A 19,232-nucleotide genomic window follows, 5' to 3' on the forward strand; every position below is an offset into this window, starting at 1 on the left:
GGGTCTTTTCAGACCCCAGAGTATAATAAATGTTTATAGGTGTCCACAGTGGGACATATGGGGACACTATGGGGGATAATACTGTGTGTACATTGGACACTATAGGGGTTAATAATACTGTGTGTGCATTGGACACTATAGGGGTTAATAATACTGTGTGCATTGGACACTATAGGGGTTAATAATACTGTGTGTGCATTAGACACTATAGGGGTCAATACTGTGTGTGCATTGGACACTATAGGGGTTAATACTGTGTGTGCATTGGACACTATAGGGGTTAATACTGTGTGTGCATTGGACACTATAGGGGTTAATACTGTGTGTGCATTGGACACTATAGGGGTTAATACTGTGTGTGCATTGGACACTATAGGGGTTAATACTGTGTGTGCAGGGGACACTATAGGGGTTAATACTGTGTGTGCAGGGGACACTATAGGGGTTAATACTGTGTGTGCAGGGGACACTATAGGGGTTAATACTGTGTGTGCAGGGGACACTATAGGGGTTAATACTGTGTGTGCAGGGGACACTATAGGGGTTAATACTGTGTGTGCAGGGGACACTATTGGGGATAATACTGTGTGCAGGGGACACTATAGGGGTTAATACTGTGTGTGCAGGGGACACTATAGGGGTTAATACTGTGTGTGCAGGGGACACTATAGGGGTTAATAATACTGTGTGCATTGGACACTATAGGGGTTAATAATACTGTGTGTGCATTAGACACTATAGGGGTCAATACTGTGTGTGCATTGGACACTATAGGGGTTAATACTGTGTGTGCATTGGACACTATAGGGGTTAATACTGTGTGTGCATTGGACACTATAGGGGTTAATACTGTGTGTGCATTGGACACTATAGGGGTTAATACTGTGTGTGCATTGGACACTATAGGGGTTAATACTGTGTGTGCAGGGGACACTATAGGGGTTAATACTGTGTGTGCAGGGGACACTATAGGGGTTAATACTGTGTGTGCAGGGGACACTATAGGGGTTAATACTGTGTGTGCAGGGGACACTATAGGGGTTAATACTGTGTGTGCAGGGGACACTATAGGGGTTAATACTGTGTGTGCAGGGGACACTATTGGGGATAATACTGTGTGCAGGGCTTACTAAGGGACATAATAGAGTGCGGAGGAGGGGGTCAGTCGAGGTCTTCGGCATCGGTTTGGGGAGGGGGGGCCCCATGTCAAAAGTTCGCCACGGGGCCCCGCCATTCCTAGTTACGCCACTGGGCTGATTCTACCACAGAGTTGAAAAAAGGCCCTAGACGTGCCCCCTCACTCCATAGGCCCTCAGCCCCCTGAGCAGGTAGAGCTTGCTGTGACCCTTTCTATGCGGCGCATCCAGATGATCAGCACATAAAGGGTCACAGCAGGCTCTACCTGCTCAGGAGGCTGAGGGCCCTTGGAGTGAGGGGGCACTTCTTAGGGCTTTATAATAGCTCCCTTAGATATAATAGTTAAGCCCTATAAATTTCCAACTTAAAATTTCTATATTCAGATACTATTTGAGTTCATATTTTAATAAAAATAATATATAGATATGTAAAGCATGTTTAAACCTCCACACGGTGAAGTATAAGTGTCCCAGTACTGTAAGTGTATCCCCTGTAGAGGTGAGGGCAGAACACTAGGTGGCAGCAGAGAGCCTGTGAGCAGCTCAGGAGGGGAGTGGAGACGGATGAGTCAGGGAGGGAGAGCCTGGCACTATGATAGGCAGCTTGTGCGTCTCTGTTACAATGGTTACAAGATCCAGCCCCACACGGGAACACACAGCAGAGCAGCAGCTCCACAACAAAGAGGGAACTACAGCTGGACATGGCAGAGACACGGGACACGCTGGGCTAGAAGCTCCTGGACGCCCCTCACTACACGGCCACTGACGGGCACAGGCTTCTTCTGGTTGTCTCTGGAATTCGCTGATCTTTGGCATGTGGTCCTGTGCCCGGGCACACAGGCTGACCCTCTGGAGGCCCCTGGCACAGTCTGCACTAGGAGATGCTCATGTTGCTGCCGCCTTTCTGGAGGTTTTCTTCTCTTGCTCCTGATCTTACTTTCCAAAACTTCTAGAAAGAGTAATCTGACTCCGGGGGTCTGGACAAGGGTCCTGAGAAGGGGGAAAGTTTGGAGGCTGGTGTGTATTCCCTGGAGCCCCTGGCAGAGGTAAGCTGGGTGCAGACTGGCACCTCACATGTGCTGCTGACACTTGTTGCTTCTTCTAAGTAATGTTTATTACGGCCCTATACTATATAGTATATACTATACAGTATTATATATAGTGCTTTGTTATAGTATAGCCACAACATGTACATTTACCAGACTGGATATTAATATGGATTGGGCATATAGTGTGGTACTTTGCCCACTGGCTCCTATATATTACTTCTGTGTCATATTGTCTGGATTGCAAAAATAAAAGATGTACGCTCCTTGTGGCCAGGAAAGTGTTAAAGGACTGGACACCCTTTTAACCCCTTCAGAGGCAGACAGCTCAGTCCCTTGCAGGCAGTTGCTCCCAAATGGTTTATGTGGCCCAGCTCTGAACCTGGGAGGGGGTGGGCTGCTGAATCTCATTGTGATGTTTAGGATCTTGCAGCAGACCTGGAGATCAGAAGGGTTTGTTCCTTGGAGAGGCCTAGTCTTGGGTTTGTTCGAATCCTTGGCTTCCTAACATGTTATACTTATGATGGATGAAGTCAATTGGATCAATCCGCTTGTTTTTCGTGTGCTTGCCTTTACTTCCATGATGGCGTTTCCTCCCCCCAGGATAGTTCATTAAAGCCATGTGAGAACGCAGTAGGTATCTTTAATGGGGCTCATGTTTACATTGTGCAAAGAGAATTTACAAAATACTTCTATTCTTGTTTTGTTTTTGTTTTTTATATATATGCACAAACTATACTGACTATGCTTTATATATGAACAATATAAACAAAGTTAGAAAAAGTTATTCCCGTCTAACACGCCATAAGGCTGTATTCACATCTGGCTTCACAGTTCTTCCTCTATTACATCAGGCGTCTACGTGCGGCAGCAATGCTTATAATATAAGTCATTATGGTCATCTCAATGTGTAGACATTTATAGGTGACCACTTTAACAATACTAAAATTGTAGCATGTACAGTAAGAACCATACATTGCAGTGGGTAAATGCACTGACCCCATGATCTGGCCGTGTAACCCATCCAGACCGTGGTGCTTCACTTCTGTGTTATGTGACTGATGTGAATATGGTATCATCGTCAAGGAATCAATAGATAGAAACACAGCATTTATAAAATTATAAAAATAGTAGTCTAGCACCCTTAGTTACAACGTGCAACCTATATAGTGCCGACATACAGTAATAAGTGTTCACTGGTACTTACAGTAAGACCAGTTTCATAGGAAGCCCTGGGTTTTCTTAACCTTAAGAGGGGTTATCAATATTAAATTACTGGGGTCTGACTCCTAGCACCCCTATTGATCATGGTGCTCAGGCAAGCTCTGCAGCCTTTTCTTAGTGACTAATGTTACATCCACCAGTTACATGTTTTTTGCTGCAGCTTACTTACAGTCAGGTGAATAAGATTGAGCTGTAATACCAGGCATAGCCTGTAGACAATCAGTAGCGCTGTTCCAGGGTTGTAGTGCTTTTCTAAGTAGAAAGTACAGACTCAGTTCTGTGGTTGCCTTGGTTGGGAACGAGTCCTTGAGGGTGGATTTACAATAAGTTCATAACTGCATTGGGGCTTCTGTTCTTCAGGTCCACTTGAGGACCTGAAAGATGGAATCCCAATCTGCTTAAAAAGCGGTTATCCGTGGAAACCCACAGACCCCATAGACTATAATGGGGTCTGCTGGGTTTCTGCCCAAAAAATGCAAGCAGGACTTTCTCTCTGGATTTTTCAAGTGGAATGGAGGACGGAATCCCAAACTGTCATCGAACGCAGATGTGAACCTAGCCTTTCATGCTACTCTCTGTCACACGTGAAAATGCTCCAACTCACCTATACCCTACTGCTGCAAGGTGATGAGTGAAAAGCATTGTGTTTACTCTCCAGAATTTATGGGGGTGAGTCATATACTGCTCAGACATAGGAGTCTTACTACATCTATCTCCAGTGATTTCCTGTAATATACAGCTATTGGGAAAAGAACCTCAATGACTTCTTACCTCTTTTACCTTGTGCCAACTTTGCTACAGACCTGACTATTAAATGTATCCCTAGTAAACTACAGTCCACGTGTGATTTGTGACACTTAGACTAAGGCCCCACGCAGCGAATTGCTGAGGAAAATGCTAATGTATCAACGCATTTCAGATTTTTTCTCAGAAAGTCCATAGAGTTTTCTTCTGCAAACTTTCTGCCTCTATTATACCTATACAGAAAACACCAATGTTTCCGCGTTGACATGCTGCTATTTACAAAAACGTGAGCATTTTTGGAATTGTGGGATTTTTTTCCATAATTTGTGGATGAGATTAGCCAGAACTCCATCCACTTTGCAGGTAATGTAAAATGCAGCATTTTTTGCTGCGGGCTGAAAGCTTCGTTTTCGCAACGTTGAGCCCCGGCTTTAGGCTAAAGCCCCTAACTATTTGTAGACTCCAATCCCACTTTTTCATCCAGTGGTTTCAGTTTAAAAGAACAAATACCTGACAGATCCCATTATAGTCAATGGGGTACGTCGGGCTCCAATTGACCAGAACAATGGATAGGTTTACACTAGCACCAACCTATCGTCAGCCAATTCATTAGACCATGTGATATTTTGTCATGATGTCACTGGCCTGAGAAGAAGATGTAGCCCTCACCCAAGTGCTGAAAGCTCATCTAACAGCTGATCAGTTGGTGGTCTAGACTTTACCAGTCTATTATGATGGCCTATCCTAAGAATGGGTTATCAGTATCTTAGCCCCAGAAAACCCCTTCAAGGACTTGTAGGGGGGATACCAATCTCATCTTCTGTCATATCTGTAATAAGTGTTATGTATAAAATACTTGATATAAGAACTTCTAAACACATAGTAGACTAAGACAAATGTTCATTCACCTAAGGGAACTTTGGCATGGAAAGACATGTTTTTTTGCATTAAGTAAAAATACAGATCAAGATGTTGGCATGACCCGCAGAGCTGGTGAAATGACAATCGTCACACTTAGGAGCACGTTCTGAATCTGGAAAGCTACTGGCAGACTTTCTTACACATGACCTGCATCGGCTACACGGAAACATTTGTCTGGTTATTATCACATCTTATTGACACCCATGGCCGGCCTATGAAAGGAGTGGAGAGTGGTTCTTAGACATTTTCCACTGCTCACCCTGAAGGATCAGGTGTATGCTACATATCTAGATGTGCATAGTTCTAATAGAATATTGTGTGACTTATTATTCCATCTATATGTCCTCTTATCAGATAGGGCTGCTGATTCTTGTACAGAAGGCCAGCTGGAGAATTGTGGGTGCCAGCTCAGGTCAGGAGGTGAGTGTGGCATCACAGGGCACTACATTAAGCTTCTTCCATATGTCACAGCTATTAGCTATAGCGCGATGGAAGCTGGCCCAAGGATATAGTCATCTAGCATAAGTGCTGTGTCCTGGGAAATAAGATTACTGACTTCCTTTTGTTAAGTATTGCAAACATTGGTGAGAACCTGCTGTAAGGACTTGTTTAACTCCAGCCATACATTGGTGATTTTCGTCTTCTGCAATGACCATCTGTTGTAGTTGTCAGACGCTTTTCAGGAGACAAAAGGTCATTTCGGATTTCTGTCAAAAACTTGTCATGTTGTGATATTTTCAGTCCTAGCTCAAGTGCAGTCACTGTCATGTTTGAGAAATCAGTCAGATGAACACGGACCCTATATTCTGCTTGTGAAGTGCCCGTACTGTGCCAGTGAAAACCCAGGTGACCACTATGTTGATCTGAAGATTAGTGCCACTCCTGTCCATAGGTTATTTGTGGTATTGCACCCCAATACAATTTGTGTCTTTATTCTTTCTGGAGGAAAGTGTCCATGTGTATTTAATGTGGACATTCAAACAGGCGACCATGTGTCTGCTACCAGCAGAGGAAGCAGATAGAAAGATGTGCCTGAAACTCTCACATCTGAATAGATAACTTGGACAATGGGTGGCTCTGCTTTAAGGAAATGACAGTTTCAGCACAAGTTTCGTTGTTTACTCAGGTAGGGCCTATATAGACCCTGTAACACTTTATTTAGGGCCTTTGTAATCTCATTATCTGGGCATTTGCTTTTATGTAGACAATGATCATTTTCCGTCTAGCAATGATATCACAAACTATTAGCAGTCACTTTCTGCTTCTGGACAAGAGGTGTGTTGACATTTACCCTTTATGTGTATTTTGTTTATTGGTCCATTGTGTAATATCTGATCAAAGGTAAACACGGTTATGCACCAATACAGAACCTGCTTCTGTACACTTTTTCTCAGTTCATGTGCATACTCTGACAATGGAAAAGTACAGATCTGAACTTGCAGTTTATTGTATTTTATAATACAGTACGGTGAGGGGGATAAACTGCTGACAAACACCTCCGGCAGTGGGTTATCCTCCAGGGAACAAAGATTGCTGCCTGCCCGACTGCCCTTCTGGCTAACATATGGGGCCAGTCCAGGTGCCATTCAACATTAAATTGACGCCATTTCCTCCTGACAATTATCTAATATTTACAACCACTTCTAATCCAAGTACGTATATGTTCCGGATGTCCGTTTCTGGAGTCTTAGGCACACTATAAGGATGGGGTTGATGAGAGAGCCCATTTTGGCTTAAAGCAAAATTTTGCTGTATGAGCCCTACATATGCGTGAATAGCCTTTAAAAAGGCTATTCAGGCACTGCTAATCTTATTTTAGGTGTAATCAAGTTTTTATTGAGAGTTTTAACAAGAAATGAACCAACAAACAAACAAATATAGTCAACAATGAGGGAAGGGGAACCCCAAAAGGAAACAGGGGGCCACGCAGGGCCCCAGAATGAAGTATACGCAAGGGGGAAGCCCCTTTAGGGGAAATACAGTCCTCGTAAAAGCAACAAACCAAATTAGAAAACAGGAAGAGGACGGAGAGACGGAACAAAAGAAAGATAAAAGGAAGGGGAGAAAGGGAATAAGAGAATAGCAAAGCTAAATCCACGCACTAGGGACAGAATGAGGAAGGGGGGGGGGGGGGAGATGTCAGACAATTGCACAAAGGGGTGGGGAAAGACAAAGACCAAGAACCACTAAAGGGAGACAGACAGCAAAGACCGGGGGAGAGACACAGTAGGGAGATCAAGCAAACAGAGCAGAGAAGTCCGAGGACTCCTGGAACTCCACCCACGGCCGCCAGAGGGTATCAAACTTGGAGGAATCGGGTAGATCCATCGCTACCAAATACTCCATTCTACGATTAAGGACAAATTCCTGCAACCATTCCCACTAATCTTATTTTAAACCCCCGTCTCGTTTTAAAATAAAACTATAAAAACATATAGGTAAATCATACCTGAAAGTGCACCCTGGGCGGTGATGCACGATCCGACGTCATCTTCTGGCACTCCTACCTCTTCTTTCTGGAGGAATCTGCTCTGGATTTGGCGGTGGATTCCGCCCCCAAGTCCGCAGCAAATTCCTCCGTGTGAACTGACCCTAAAACTTCATTACTGTCCTGTCTATACTGCAATTTGCCCTGACAATATCACCCATTTTCTAGAGTCTTAGTGTGCCTTCACACAACTGAATTTCAGCTGTGAAACTCGGGTCATGTTTTGGGCGGATTTACCGGCCTGCACCTTATACTGGGAGAAGGATTCCTAGCACTATAGACTACAGGTCCGTGGGCTTGCCGCGCACTGCCCACACGAATCATGCGGACCTTAGGCATCCTATAAGAAAGGGGATGAACATAAAGTCCATTTTGGCTAAAAAAAAACCAAACCACAAAAACCACAACTTTTCTGAAACATGTGGCCTCAGCCTTATGGCACCTTCGCATAGACCCTGCAAATCAGTTCCATTTTTGTGAACATAAGGTTTTGCTACAAAAACAACTCCTTTTGATGAATGGAGAAGATTTTCAGTTGTACACATTTCTTCAATAAAATTGACCATGTGACAACATTGAAGACTGAGGGCCCGTTCACACGGAGTAAACACGCATGTATTTTGGCAAAATACATGTGTAAAAAATACACGTGTAAAAATAAGACTCCCATTGACTTCAATGACATTTTTTTACCCCTGTAAAAAAAAACACGTCAAAATACACGTGTAAAATGTCATTGAAGTCAATGGGAGTCTTATTTTTACACGTGTATTTTTTTACACGTGTATTTTGCCAAACTACACACGTGTTTAATCCGTGTGAACGGGCCCTATTAGGTCAAAGTGGATGGCTGTATATCGTTTTTCAACCTTGCAAACTATGTAACATCTGAATGGGATTGTGTTGGCAGCAAGCACATGGATTTCTGCAAAGCCCATTGAGAAGACTCAGAAAGCCGGGAGAAATTTCTGCAGCAAATCTGATGTGTGTGAATATATTCTGACAATCACATAAAATCTCAGATTTCATTTAACTACATGCCTTTCTATAGATTCCAAGGGTATACTTTCTTCATGAAATATTATATCCTATAACTGATGTTCACCCCTTGCCATGGAAATTTTTTTTCTTGCTCAATAAAAAAGGGTGTGTAGCTATATACACTCACCGGCCACTTTATTAGGTACACCATGCTAGTAACGGGTTGGACCCCCTTTTGCCTTCAGAACTGCCTCAATTCTTCGTGGCATAGATTCAACAAGGTGCTGGAAGCATTCCTCAGAGATTTTGGTCCATATTGACATGATGGCATCACACAGTTGCCACAGATTTGTCGGCTGCACATCCATGATGCGAATCTCCCGTTCCACCACATCCCAAAGATGCTCTATTGGATTGAGATCTGGTGACTGTGGAGGCCATTGGAGTACAGTGAACTCATTGTCATGTTCAAGAAACCAGTCTGAGATGATTCCAGCTTTATGACATGGCGCATTATCCTGCTGAAAGTAGCCATCAGATGTTGGGTACATTGTGGTCATAAAGGGATGGACATGGTCAGCAACAATACTCAGGTAGGCTTTGGCGTTGCAACGATGCTCAATTGGTACCAAGGGGCCCAAAGAGTGCCAAGAAAATATTCCCCACACCATGACACCACCACCACCAGCCTGAACCGTTGATACAAGGCAGGATGGATCCATGCTTTCATGTTGTTGACGCCAAATTCTGACCCTACCATCCGAATGTCGCAGCAGAAATCAAGACTCATCAGACCAGGCAACGTTTTTCCAATCTTCAATTGTCCAATTTCGATGAGCTTGTGCAAATTGTAGCCTCAGTTTCCTGTTCTTAGCTGAAAGGAGTGGCACCCGGTGTGGTCTTCTGCTGCTGTAGCCCATTTGCCTCAAAGTTCGACGTACTGTGCGTTCAGAGATGCTCTTCTGGCTACCTTGGTTGTAACGGGTGGCTATTTGAGTCACTGTTGCCTTTCTATCAGCTCGAACCAGTCTGGCCATTCTCCTCTGACCTCTGGCATCAACAACGCATTTCCGCCCACAGAACTGCCGCTCACTGGATGTTTTTTCTTTTTCGGACCATTCTCTGTAAACCCTAGAGTTGTGCGTGAAAATCCCAGTAGATCAGCAGTTTCTGAAATACTCAGACCAGCCCTTCTGGCACCAACAACCATGCCACGTTCAAAGGCACTCAAATCACCTTTCTTCCCCATACTGATGCTCGGTTTGAACTGCAGGAGATTGTCTTGACCATGTCTACATGCCTAAATGCACTGAGTTGCCGCCATGTGATTGGCTGATTAGAAATTAAGTGTTAACGAGCAGTTGGACAGGTGTACCTAATAAAGTGGCCGGTGAGTGTATGTGTAGATTTAACCTGCTGTAGTTTTGCTGTGGTTTACCCTCATTGAATACCTATATAGCTTTACTATTCAGTTGTCTGGAAAGCTGGATGACATCCCATGGAGTTGTATTGGGTACATATTGGTTGCAGTGCTATAGTGTAACATAAGCATGAAGACTTCTATTTTTCTTTACTTATGTGGTAACCATAGAATTGTAATCCATAATCCATAGACCTGTTATTATGATGGATGACGTTTGCTCGGGGAGTGGAGGCAACAATGCTGTGAAACTAGATTAAGATGACTATACTTAATATGGCTTGTGTGCTAACACTGCTCCAGGGGTAACAGATCAGCGCGTCATAGCAGCCTATTAGCGGGGGCTGAATGATGACCCCCCTCCCCGGCAGCAGTCTCTTAGTATACATTGGATTGTCCAGGTCAATGGTTTTTGTTTTCATTCGGATACAACTTATGTTATTGCCTAGGCATGATGACAACCCAACAATAAGGGTATGTCCTCCCTGAGATTTAGGAGGCAGGATAAACTAATTTGAAGCACATAAAAAAAAAGTTTTTTTTCTAAGGCCAGGACGGCACGTGGGACCACATAGAAAAGGACTGTGGGGAAAACTGCAGCATTTTACAGTCCCTGCAAAAATATTTTTATTTTTCTTGCGATTCTGATCCACACATTGAGGAAAAATATTTGTGGGTTTCCATAACTGTTGTGGCATGTCAATTATACTTGTGGAAACACCGGCGGTTTCCCTATAGGTATAATGGAAGCAGAAAGGCCACAGGGGAGACCTCTGCAGACTTTCTTTGAAAAGTGCTGCAGGAAAAAACGTGATGCGATGCTGCCCTGGTTTTTCCTGCAGCTCTTTTTTTGCTGTGGCTACTTGGGGGGCAATGCTTCGCAGTTCTTCCCGCAGCACTTTAGTCAGAAAGTTTGCGGAGTTTTCCTCCTTGGACTTTCTTTTACAGTTATACCTATGAGGAAACCGCAAGCGTTTCTGTAGGTATAATTGACATGCTGTGATTTCCAAAACCGCGCCGGTTTTGGAAATTGTGGCATGTCTGCACTGCAGGTTTTTCTGCAAAGTGGGCATGAGGATTCGCTGGAATCCTATCCACTTTGCCATTATAGGGCGAGTTCACACGGAGTTAACGTATACACGTGTCAGAATGTGAGCACTCAAAACAGATCCCATTCATTTCAATGTATCGTTACGGACGTATAACGCGCGTAATTTTGCGGCCACTCTCATGCAGGTGTATTGTATGCTGCACTGAATAGTGGGTCTCGTATACTGTATGTCCCCGAAAAAAGAATTACTGTGTTGTCAATAGAAGCTGCTGGGTAAAGAAATAAAGTCCTCTCTGTCTTCCATATACTTATAAAGCGCATGTATATTATTTCAGCTTTCAGTATGTACGGTAGTTTGGCTTTGCTTGAAAGTCACCTATTGCCATTCTAAGCATTACGTATTAATTGGAAGACTCCACATTTGTTAATATATTAAGGTTGTGCTATGTGCTTGGCTACTAGTTAACCTCTGGTCCGGGGCCTTTTGACTGTACAGTGGCACTACTTAATCGGATTAACATTCTACCAACAGACTGGAATGCCTTTGTGCTGAGGAATGTGGACTGGAGCTGCAGTTTACTTCCTAAATGAATGAAAATTGGGGATTATTATTAGAGAAGAAGCTCTCCGCCTCACTGACCTATAGAAGAGCGGAGCTTATGAAAACCAGCAAATGACCTTGCCTTATTAGTTTCCATTTACTATGTATGTTACATTTGGTCTTGTAATGAAGCCGCTTGGTCATCTTATTTGTCATTTTACAACCAAGGCATTGTAAATTTCTGTATTCTTGTAAGGCTTTTCTGCACTTGTTGGGGTATTTCCATATTGGCATTTACAGGATGTACAATAAGGGCCTGATAGATGTGGCTCTGTCTCATGGCTGCAAGTAAGGCCAGGGCTCCATGCGCTTTACCGTAACTGCAAAGTGCATGGGATTCTGGCAGCATGTCAATTATACCTATGGAAAGGCTGGTGTTTTCCGTATAGGTATAATCAAAGTGACTTTCTGTGAAAAACACTACAGAAAAAAACGCAATGTAGTCTTTTCCGCAGTGTTTTTCGGCTGTGACTTACTACGTAGGGCCTCAGCCTATAGGTCTCTGCTGTATGTAACATCAGAGACCTCATGGTTTTGGTACCTGCTCATATCTAAGAGAAATTTGCAGCACATTCTTAAAAAAAAATCTCACCCCCAAATCATATTTTTCAAGTTTGGGGCATATTTTTTTCTTTGTTTTTACTTTTGTTTTGCAGTATAAATGTCTTTGCATTGCACATGATTTTAAGTAACTAGAAACAGGGAATGTACAATATCCTTCCTGTTCACATTACGTTCTAAATTTAAATGTTTACAAAGTCCATTGGAAATTGATTCAATCTGTGGGCGAATCCATCATAGTCAACTAAAAAAAATAATAAAAATACAAATTTGAGCCAAGATGTAGACATGATCATATTTTTCTTATGAAACTGAAGTTGGAAGTTCATATTTTTATTTTAAGTTATTCTTCTTATTTTTGTATTATAGCAGTTTTATAACAGCCCTTTATTGAAGAGAACCAGTTAACTCTACTGATATTCATGTTTTAGTAAACCCTTGTATACTCCATAAGGATAATGACTAGGGTTTAGCCGATCTTGAGATTTCAAGATCAATTTTAAAATCCGATTTCCAATCATTTTCCAGCTGATCTTGATCCCAATTGTGAAATTTGCTCAATCGCCAATCGGAATCCGATCTTTTCCGATCCTGATCGCTCAACCCTAATAATGACTCTAGACCAGCTTTTCTTGGATTCTGTAGTTTCTCTGTTATTCCTCTTTGAAATGTCAGAATAAATTGACAGTTAGGTAGGGTTCACACTAGGGTTCACACTCAGAAGGTGTCCGTTTTAAAAAAAAATAAACAAAAAAATGGACACCTATCATAATGGACACAAATGGACAGTAACTGATGGCTATCAGTTACTGTCCATTATATGTCCATTGACCGTAGACCTCAATGTTAAAAAAACCAGACACTTGCTGAACATTTTTTCAAACAGACATAAAAGTCCTGCATGTAGGATTTCTTTGCCTGCTTGAAAAAACAGACATGGATGTAAACGGACACTAAAGGACACAAGATAAAATCCCATTGAAAAGAATGGAAATTACAAACAGACCAGCTAATGTCCATTGCTAAAATCTTGTACGAACAATAGCCACGGACACTGCTGAGCCGACACCAACAGTAGTGTGAACGCCCCCTTACCATTCATTTGTCAATTGTGTGTTTCCTTACACATCAAATGACAAGAGTATATATTTTGGGTATCTGCCATTTGTCTTTAGTGCTAAGAGTAAGGGGCCCACGCCTCGAAACGCATAAGCAGCAGCTAATATGGCGTTTGTTTGTTTTTGGTTTTTGTGATATGTCATGGTGAATTTGTTTACTTTTCACTATTTTTTTTACTCTTGTGTTTATTTATACATGTTTTCTATTTATTAAAAGTTAGGTTTTACATATTTTTGGAGTTTATCAAGTTGCTGGATACCCTTTTCTTGTTTTTCTCTGTTTCCTTACACAGTCTGATCTCTTGTAGCTGACGTTGCCAGACAATGTGTGGCCTGTGTGTACCTGTGCGGTGTTATTCCATGTCTTGATGTAAACAGTTTGTTTTTTAAACAATTTCTGCTGTCGTTGTATCTTGAAAGAGGTAAATGGAAAGTCTTGTTGGTCAGTAACAGTTAAAACCTATAAATCTGTGTGATCATGTATAACTTCCTTTTTCACTACTTTTGTTTTAGAGCAGTGTGAATAGTCATTTACCACATTTCCATGTCAGTCATTCGATATTGAAAAAAGAATAGAACAAAACTAGCCTGTGTAACAAAATGCTATTGTACTGTTGACAACATTGGACACTGAATTTCCATTTGTTGGGTAATGGCAACTTCCGCGATTATTTTAACCAATACCCACAGCGTCTTAGAACTGAGGAAGTTTGTGGTTGTGCTTTATAAAAGATGCATTTCTGATCGCTGTTTTATTAAATATAGCATACATATACTAAAGGTGGGATGTGACAGCCCCTCCCTGCTGCTGGGTATTTCCCATCCTCGACTTCAATAACGTATCAGTTGGACAAGCCATAAATGTTTGTGAGGTTAGAGCTTATGGCCACTTGTCAGTCACAAGCGCAATAGTGGAGCTTGTCCCCATTTAAGTAGAGATGAGACTTTGCGTTTGGAGATGAGAATTTGGTTCCATCTTCTTTTGTGAGAGTGCCACCACCTGTAAATATTTACATCTACATTACCTGGACAAGTAATTGAAAAAAAAAATCAAAATTTACAGTTAATTAATTCAATTAATCCTTGTGAACTCTCCGTCTCAGACTCCATTGTAGAGACCACCGAAAATCATTGAAGAAAAAAAGTACTGCGCAGAGGACTTTTTTCTCCACCACTTTCAGTTCCAAAACAGTCCCCAAAACAGACCTGGCAGTCCCCATTATAATCAATGGGGTCCGCTGGTCTCCATGTGTAACTGCTAAATGTGGTATTTTGTCTTTATGTGCTTAGCACTCCAACATGTGTTTAATTAAAGAGATTGTCTAGGAATTGAACAAATCACAGAAGCTTGGGGAAAAAAATATACTCTCTTGTCCCCAGCACCCCAGTGTCCACAACTGCTGTCCTTTCTAGTATGTGCATGCTTTCGCCACCAGACTTCCATGAGTGCAAGCACAGCACATGCTGAATGGACAGCAGTGGTAGACACTGGAACACCAGGGACAAGTGAGTATGATTTTTTTTTTTTCTAATGTTACACCTTCCCTGGTCTCCTCTGCGATTTGTTCAGTTCCTGGACAACCCCTTTAAGGATAGTCTTAAATTAGCATAACATAGACACCAAGGTGTAGAAATATTCCAAAAAGGTGTAAATATTGTACAGTTCTAGAGAATGTTCTACAACAGGGATCTCAAACTTGCTCAGGCAAACGGGACACACATGATTTGAAGTTGATGGGTCACATTCTTTTCTGATCCAGTATAATACAAATTTATTGTTAAATAACCCCAGAATTGACCCCACACCGTTTAATATCTTCCAGCTATGGGCCCCACATAGTTTAATATCCTCCAGCAGTGCCCCCTTACAGTTGCCCCCTGGTGGCCCCCCATATAGCTTAATGTATCCCACCAGTGGACCCTAGCCAGTACTTACCTTATTGATGTTGGACGCACTCTCCCTGTCTCAGCAGAGTTCCTGAAGCAGGGGAAGAGAGCAGAAGGTGCCAGACGGAGAGAGGTGAGTATCTACATTCAGTTTGTGGACTGTATTCCTGCAGTCTACAAAATCGGGAAGCTTTAGAACCAGGAACCGAGGAAAAGGCTGCATGCCATAAAGACAACCACATGTTTGAGACCGCTGTTCTAGAGAACATAGTACTTCAATAACTTTTCTGATACAGACTGGGGTTGCTGCATACTTTGTAGCAGACACATCATGTTTTGTTTGTTCTGTTTTTACATCTTTCTGAACTGAAATAATATGTGTGTTAAATAGAAGGAAATGAAAGACGCTAACTTCTTCATAATATACCTAAATATTACTTATAGGGGTTGTCCAAGATAACTGGAAAACCCTTACATTAATCTAAAGACCCTCCCCCCTCCTACTTTTTTAATAACTAACATAATCAAAAATGTATAGTTACCCATATCCTTGGGGCGGTCATGTGACCGGATCAGGGAAACTTTCTGATTATTCGGTGGCGATCCATTTCCGCATTTCCCCAGATAGTCACTACTATTTCCCCCCCCCCCCCTTCCCCACAAACCATCCCATTATACTTACCCTCCATCGCTTTTCCTGCATGCACAGTAGAGGTGGATCATCACTGCAGAGAACATCGCAGCGATGGAGAAGAGCATGCACTTGCGGAATCAGTAAAGGAGGAACCATCTTGCAGGAAGGTAAGTATACTGTATAATGGGGTTGGTGGTTGGGCTGTGTAGGTAGGGAAGAGTGGGATAGCTAGAGAGACAGACGGGGGGGAGAGTGAGGAAGGAGGGGGAAAAAAGGTGAGCGGGAAGTATGGAAGTTACATAGCAGAAAGTTGAAGCACGTAAACAAGTACAGAAGACACCAGAGGCCCCCAGATATACCCAGAAATCACCCAAAACACAGCTAGAGGTATATGGGTGCGTTTATTAACCCATTAATAGCTCTAACACACATTTAAAAAAACAAAAAAAATCAAAACATTTTTTTCCTGGAAAACCCTTTTAAGAAAAGCATATGTTTGTAATGAAATTAAATAGATACAGTCTGCAGATTCTCTTAAAAAGTTCAGATGAAAAAGTCCTGCATACAATACTTGTTAGTCTGGCAGAATGAGAAATCCCAATGTAGGTCCCTTGAGATCATTGGTGTCCAGAATTTAACAGATCCATTCATGTCAGGATTCCTATAATAGAAACAGAAAAGCAGGGATACAGCGAAGGTATGAACTTACCCTTATTTGTAATCATTGATAAGAATCTCTTAAGAAACATTAAAAATATAAAGACCTGACCTGAAGGATTATATATAGCACAATTCACACGTTTTTTTTTTTTTATTAATTATGTTACAGCTATGCTTGAGACATAGATGCTATTTGTATGGAAACGGGTGGGAAAACTCATGTACAATGGAATTAGTCATAATGGAGAGATATTTGAGCGGAAATGATTTACTGTAAATTGTTTTGGAAGGAGAGATGGATGCTTGAAGAATCACTCCCTCCTATGTGAAGACTAAATAACATCTATTCTTATCTAGTAAGCAGCCTTTGTATTGTATGGTTAACTGTGCCAAAATTAAGATCACAGGGTCAAATTATGGCAGTTTTTGTTCCATTTATATGGAAACAAAAGAACTACAGTAAAGTAGAATGAAGGGTAAGATCTTAAAGCCTTTACATTAAAAAGCAGCTGCATATACATATGCTAGTTCTGACTGACCGCTGATATCTCTGGAAATAATACAGGTAGAACTGTGATCCTGGTGTTATATAACAGCTGATCGTCTGCATTGTAAAATGTATGAGTCTATCAGTCTAGACGCTGCAGTGATGCCTCCGGTCTGTGCCAGTCTCTACATTCGCTGCCTATTCATTATGGAATAAAATATAAAGTTATCATCCTCATCCACAAGGCTCTCCAGAATGCTGCACCTCCCTACATTTCCTCCCTCATCTCTGTCTATCGCCCAACCTGTGTTCTCCGTTCACTCAATGACCTAACACATCCTCTATTATCAGAACTTCCCACGCTCGTATACGACTTCTCTCGAGTTGCACCACTTCTCTGGAATGCTCTACCCCGGACAATCAGATTAACTCCCAATTTCTACAGCTTCAAGTGCAAACTATAGACACATCTTTTCAGACAGGCCTATCACAATTCCTAATGTAAACCCTTCCGTACCGTAATTAGAATCCCCAAAATTTAACCTTTCTCCGTCCCCGCTCCCACATTACCCCACATGATATGATGCTATTTCAGGCTAACTTTATATGTCCAAGCTCCATCCACAAAAGGTCACGACTGTTGACGGTTCATACAGTTTTATGTTTGTGTAATGACAGTAACCTCTATTACAAAATTGTCTGATGACTGTATAAGCAATACCGCCCCTGCTACCTCTTGTGTCACCCCCTCTACCTCATAGATTGTAAGCTCTTGTGAGCAGGGCCCTCAGTCCCATTATGTGAAATGACTTTGTGCCTGTATTTGAACCCTACAAATTGTACAGTGCTGCGGAATATGTTGGCGCTATATAAATAAAATGTATTCTTATTATTAACTGTATAAAGTGAACTCACACTCAGCTTCTCTGCATTATTCAAGAGCCTGTTGATGCCTGAATACAGCAATGCAGAAATCGGGGAAAGAAAGTAGATTTCAGTTCAGACTTTTACAGAAAGGAGGCAAAATGTGTTATGTTATAATTTTATTGTCACAAATGGTATGCTACAATTTGAATGTCACAAATGTTGCCAGATGTTGACAGATATAGAAATACTTGCATGCTTGTATGTAGCTGTATCCAATCCTGACTGTGTTTTCAACTGGTGATAACTGGAAAAAATAAAGGTAGAACTGTGATATTGAATAATTGGGTTAGTAAATCCTCCCCAATGCGTGTCTTCAGGCTTAGGCTAATGTCCCACGTAGCAAAACACGCTGCAGAAAAAAACTGTAGCGGGAATGCATCATTTTTTTTTTTCTGCAGCATTTTTCATTGCCTTTTCACGGTTTTCCTCTGTGGACCTTATACCACTATTATATGTATACTGAAAACGCCAGCATTCCACAGGTATAATTGATATGCTGCTATTTTCAAAAATACAGCTTTTCCACTGCAGATTTTTTTCTGCAATGTGTGGATGGGATTAGCTAGAATCCTATGCGCTATGCTGGTATTGGGACCTTAGCCTTAAATGGCTTTTGTTGTGTTACTTTGTAATATGCCTTTTAAAGGGGTATTTCCATTTCAACTATCTATACTGCTAGCTTATGTAAAATCAAGAGTTTTAGAAATGCTGCTTCTTTGCCTGTTATGTTAGATTATTACTCCTCATTGTTTATACATTGTTGTCAAGGCACCCAGCCTGTATCTAATAACAGGTCAGATGACGTGACCTACTCACTGCTCTCTGGGAAGGGGCTGAGTTCCCCAAATTGTGCTTGCTTCCAGAGCTGTGATGTACAGCTCTGCCGTCCAGCTAATTACAGTTTGCTGATAAAGTCTTGGACAGAGTTCTCTCTCTATGTTAACTCAAAGATAACGTTGTTTACTGCAAGTCCGTAACGTTTTTACATTAGATTTGCTGTGCATATTATTTGATCTGCATTAGATTTCCAGTAATCATAATAAAAATCCCTCTCATGATAATGGCAATGTCTTTATCTATTGAGGTACTTCATAGTGTCCTGTCCATCAAAAAGTCAAAGCCACCTCCCAACTTGTTGAAGGATATATGAAGTGAGAAAAAGCGACAGCAGGCAAACTACTGAAAGAGAGAACAGGGAAAACCCCTTTAAGGAGATCCATTTTCTTTACCACTTATTAAATTGTTTTCCTGTTCCTCATCTTCAGTCTTACTGCTTGTCTACATAAGATTCTTCTCTATATTTAACCTCACAAACACATCTCAATGGAGAATGGAAAGTAGGAGTA

At 41.8% G+C, this 19,232-nt stretch overlaps 1 protein-coding gene across 2 annotated transcripts in view; it reads left to right on the forward strand.

Annotated features, from left to right (window-relative positions):
* Nucleotides 1-1,910: 1,910 nt before the first annotated feature.
* The window catches only part of PTPN13 (protein tyrosine phosphatase non-receptor type 13), a 158,114-nt gene continuing 140,792 nt past the window's right edge, over nucleotides 1,911-19,232 (forward strand). For both annotated transcript variants that reach the window (XM_075284608.1, XM_075284600.1), the window contains exon 1: nucleotides 1,911-2,182. The gene's annotated coding sequence lies outside the window, so the exon portion shown is untranslated. The remainder of the gene's footprint in view (nucleotides 2,183-19,232) is intronic.

This window comes from Leptodactylus fuscus, chromosome 1, assembly GCF_031893055.1.
Source record: "Leptodactylus fuscus isolate aLepFus1 chromosome 1, aLepFus1.hap2, whole genome shotgun sequence".
NCBI lineage: Eukaryota > Metazoa > Chordata > Amphibia > Anura > Leptodactylidae > Leptodactylus > Leptodactylus fuscus.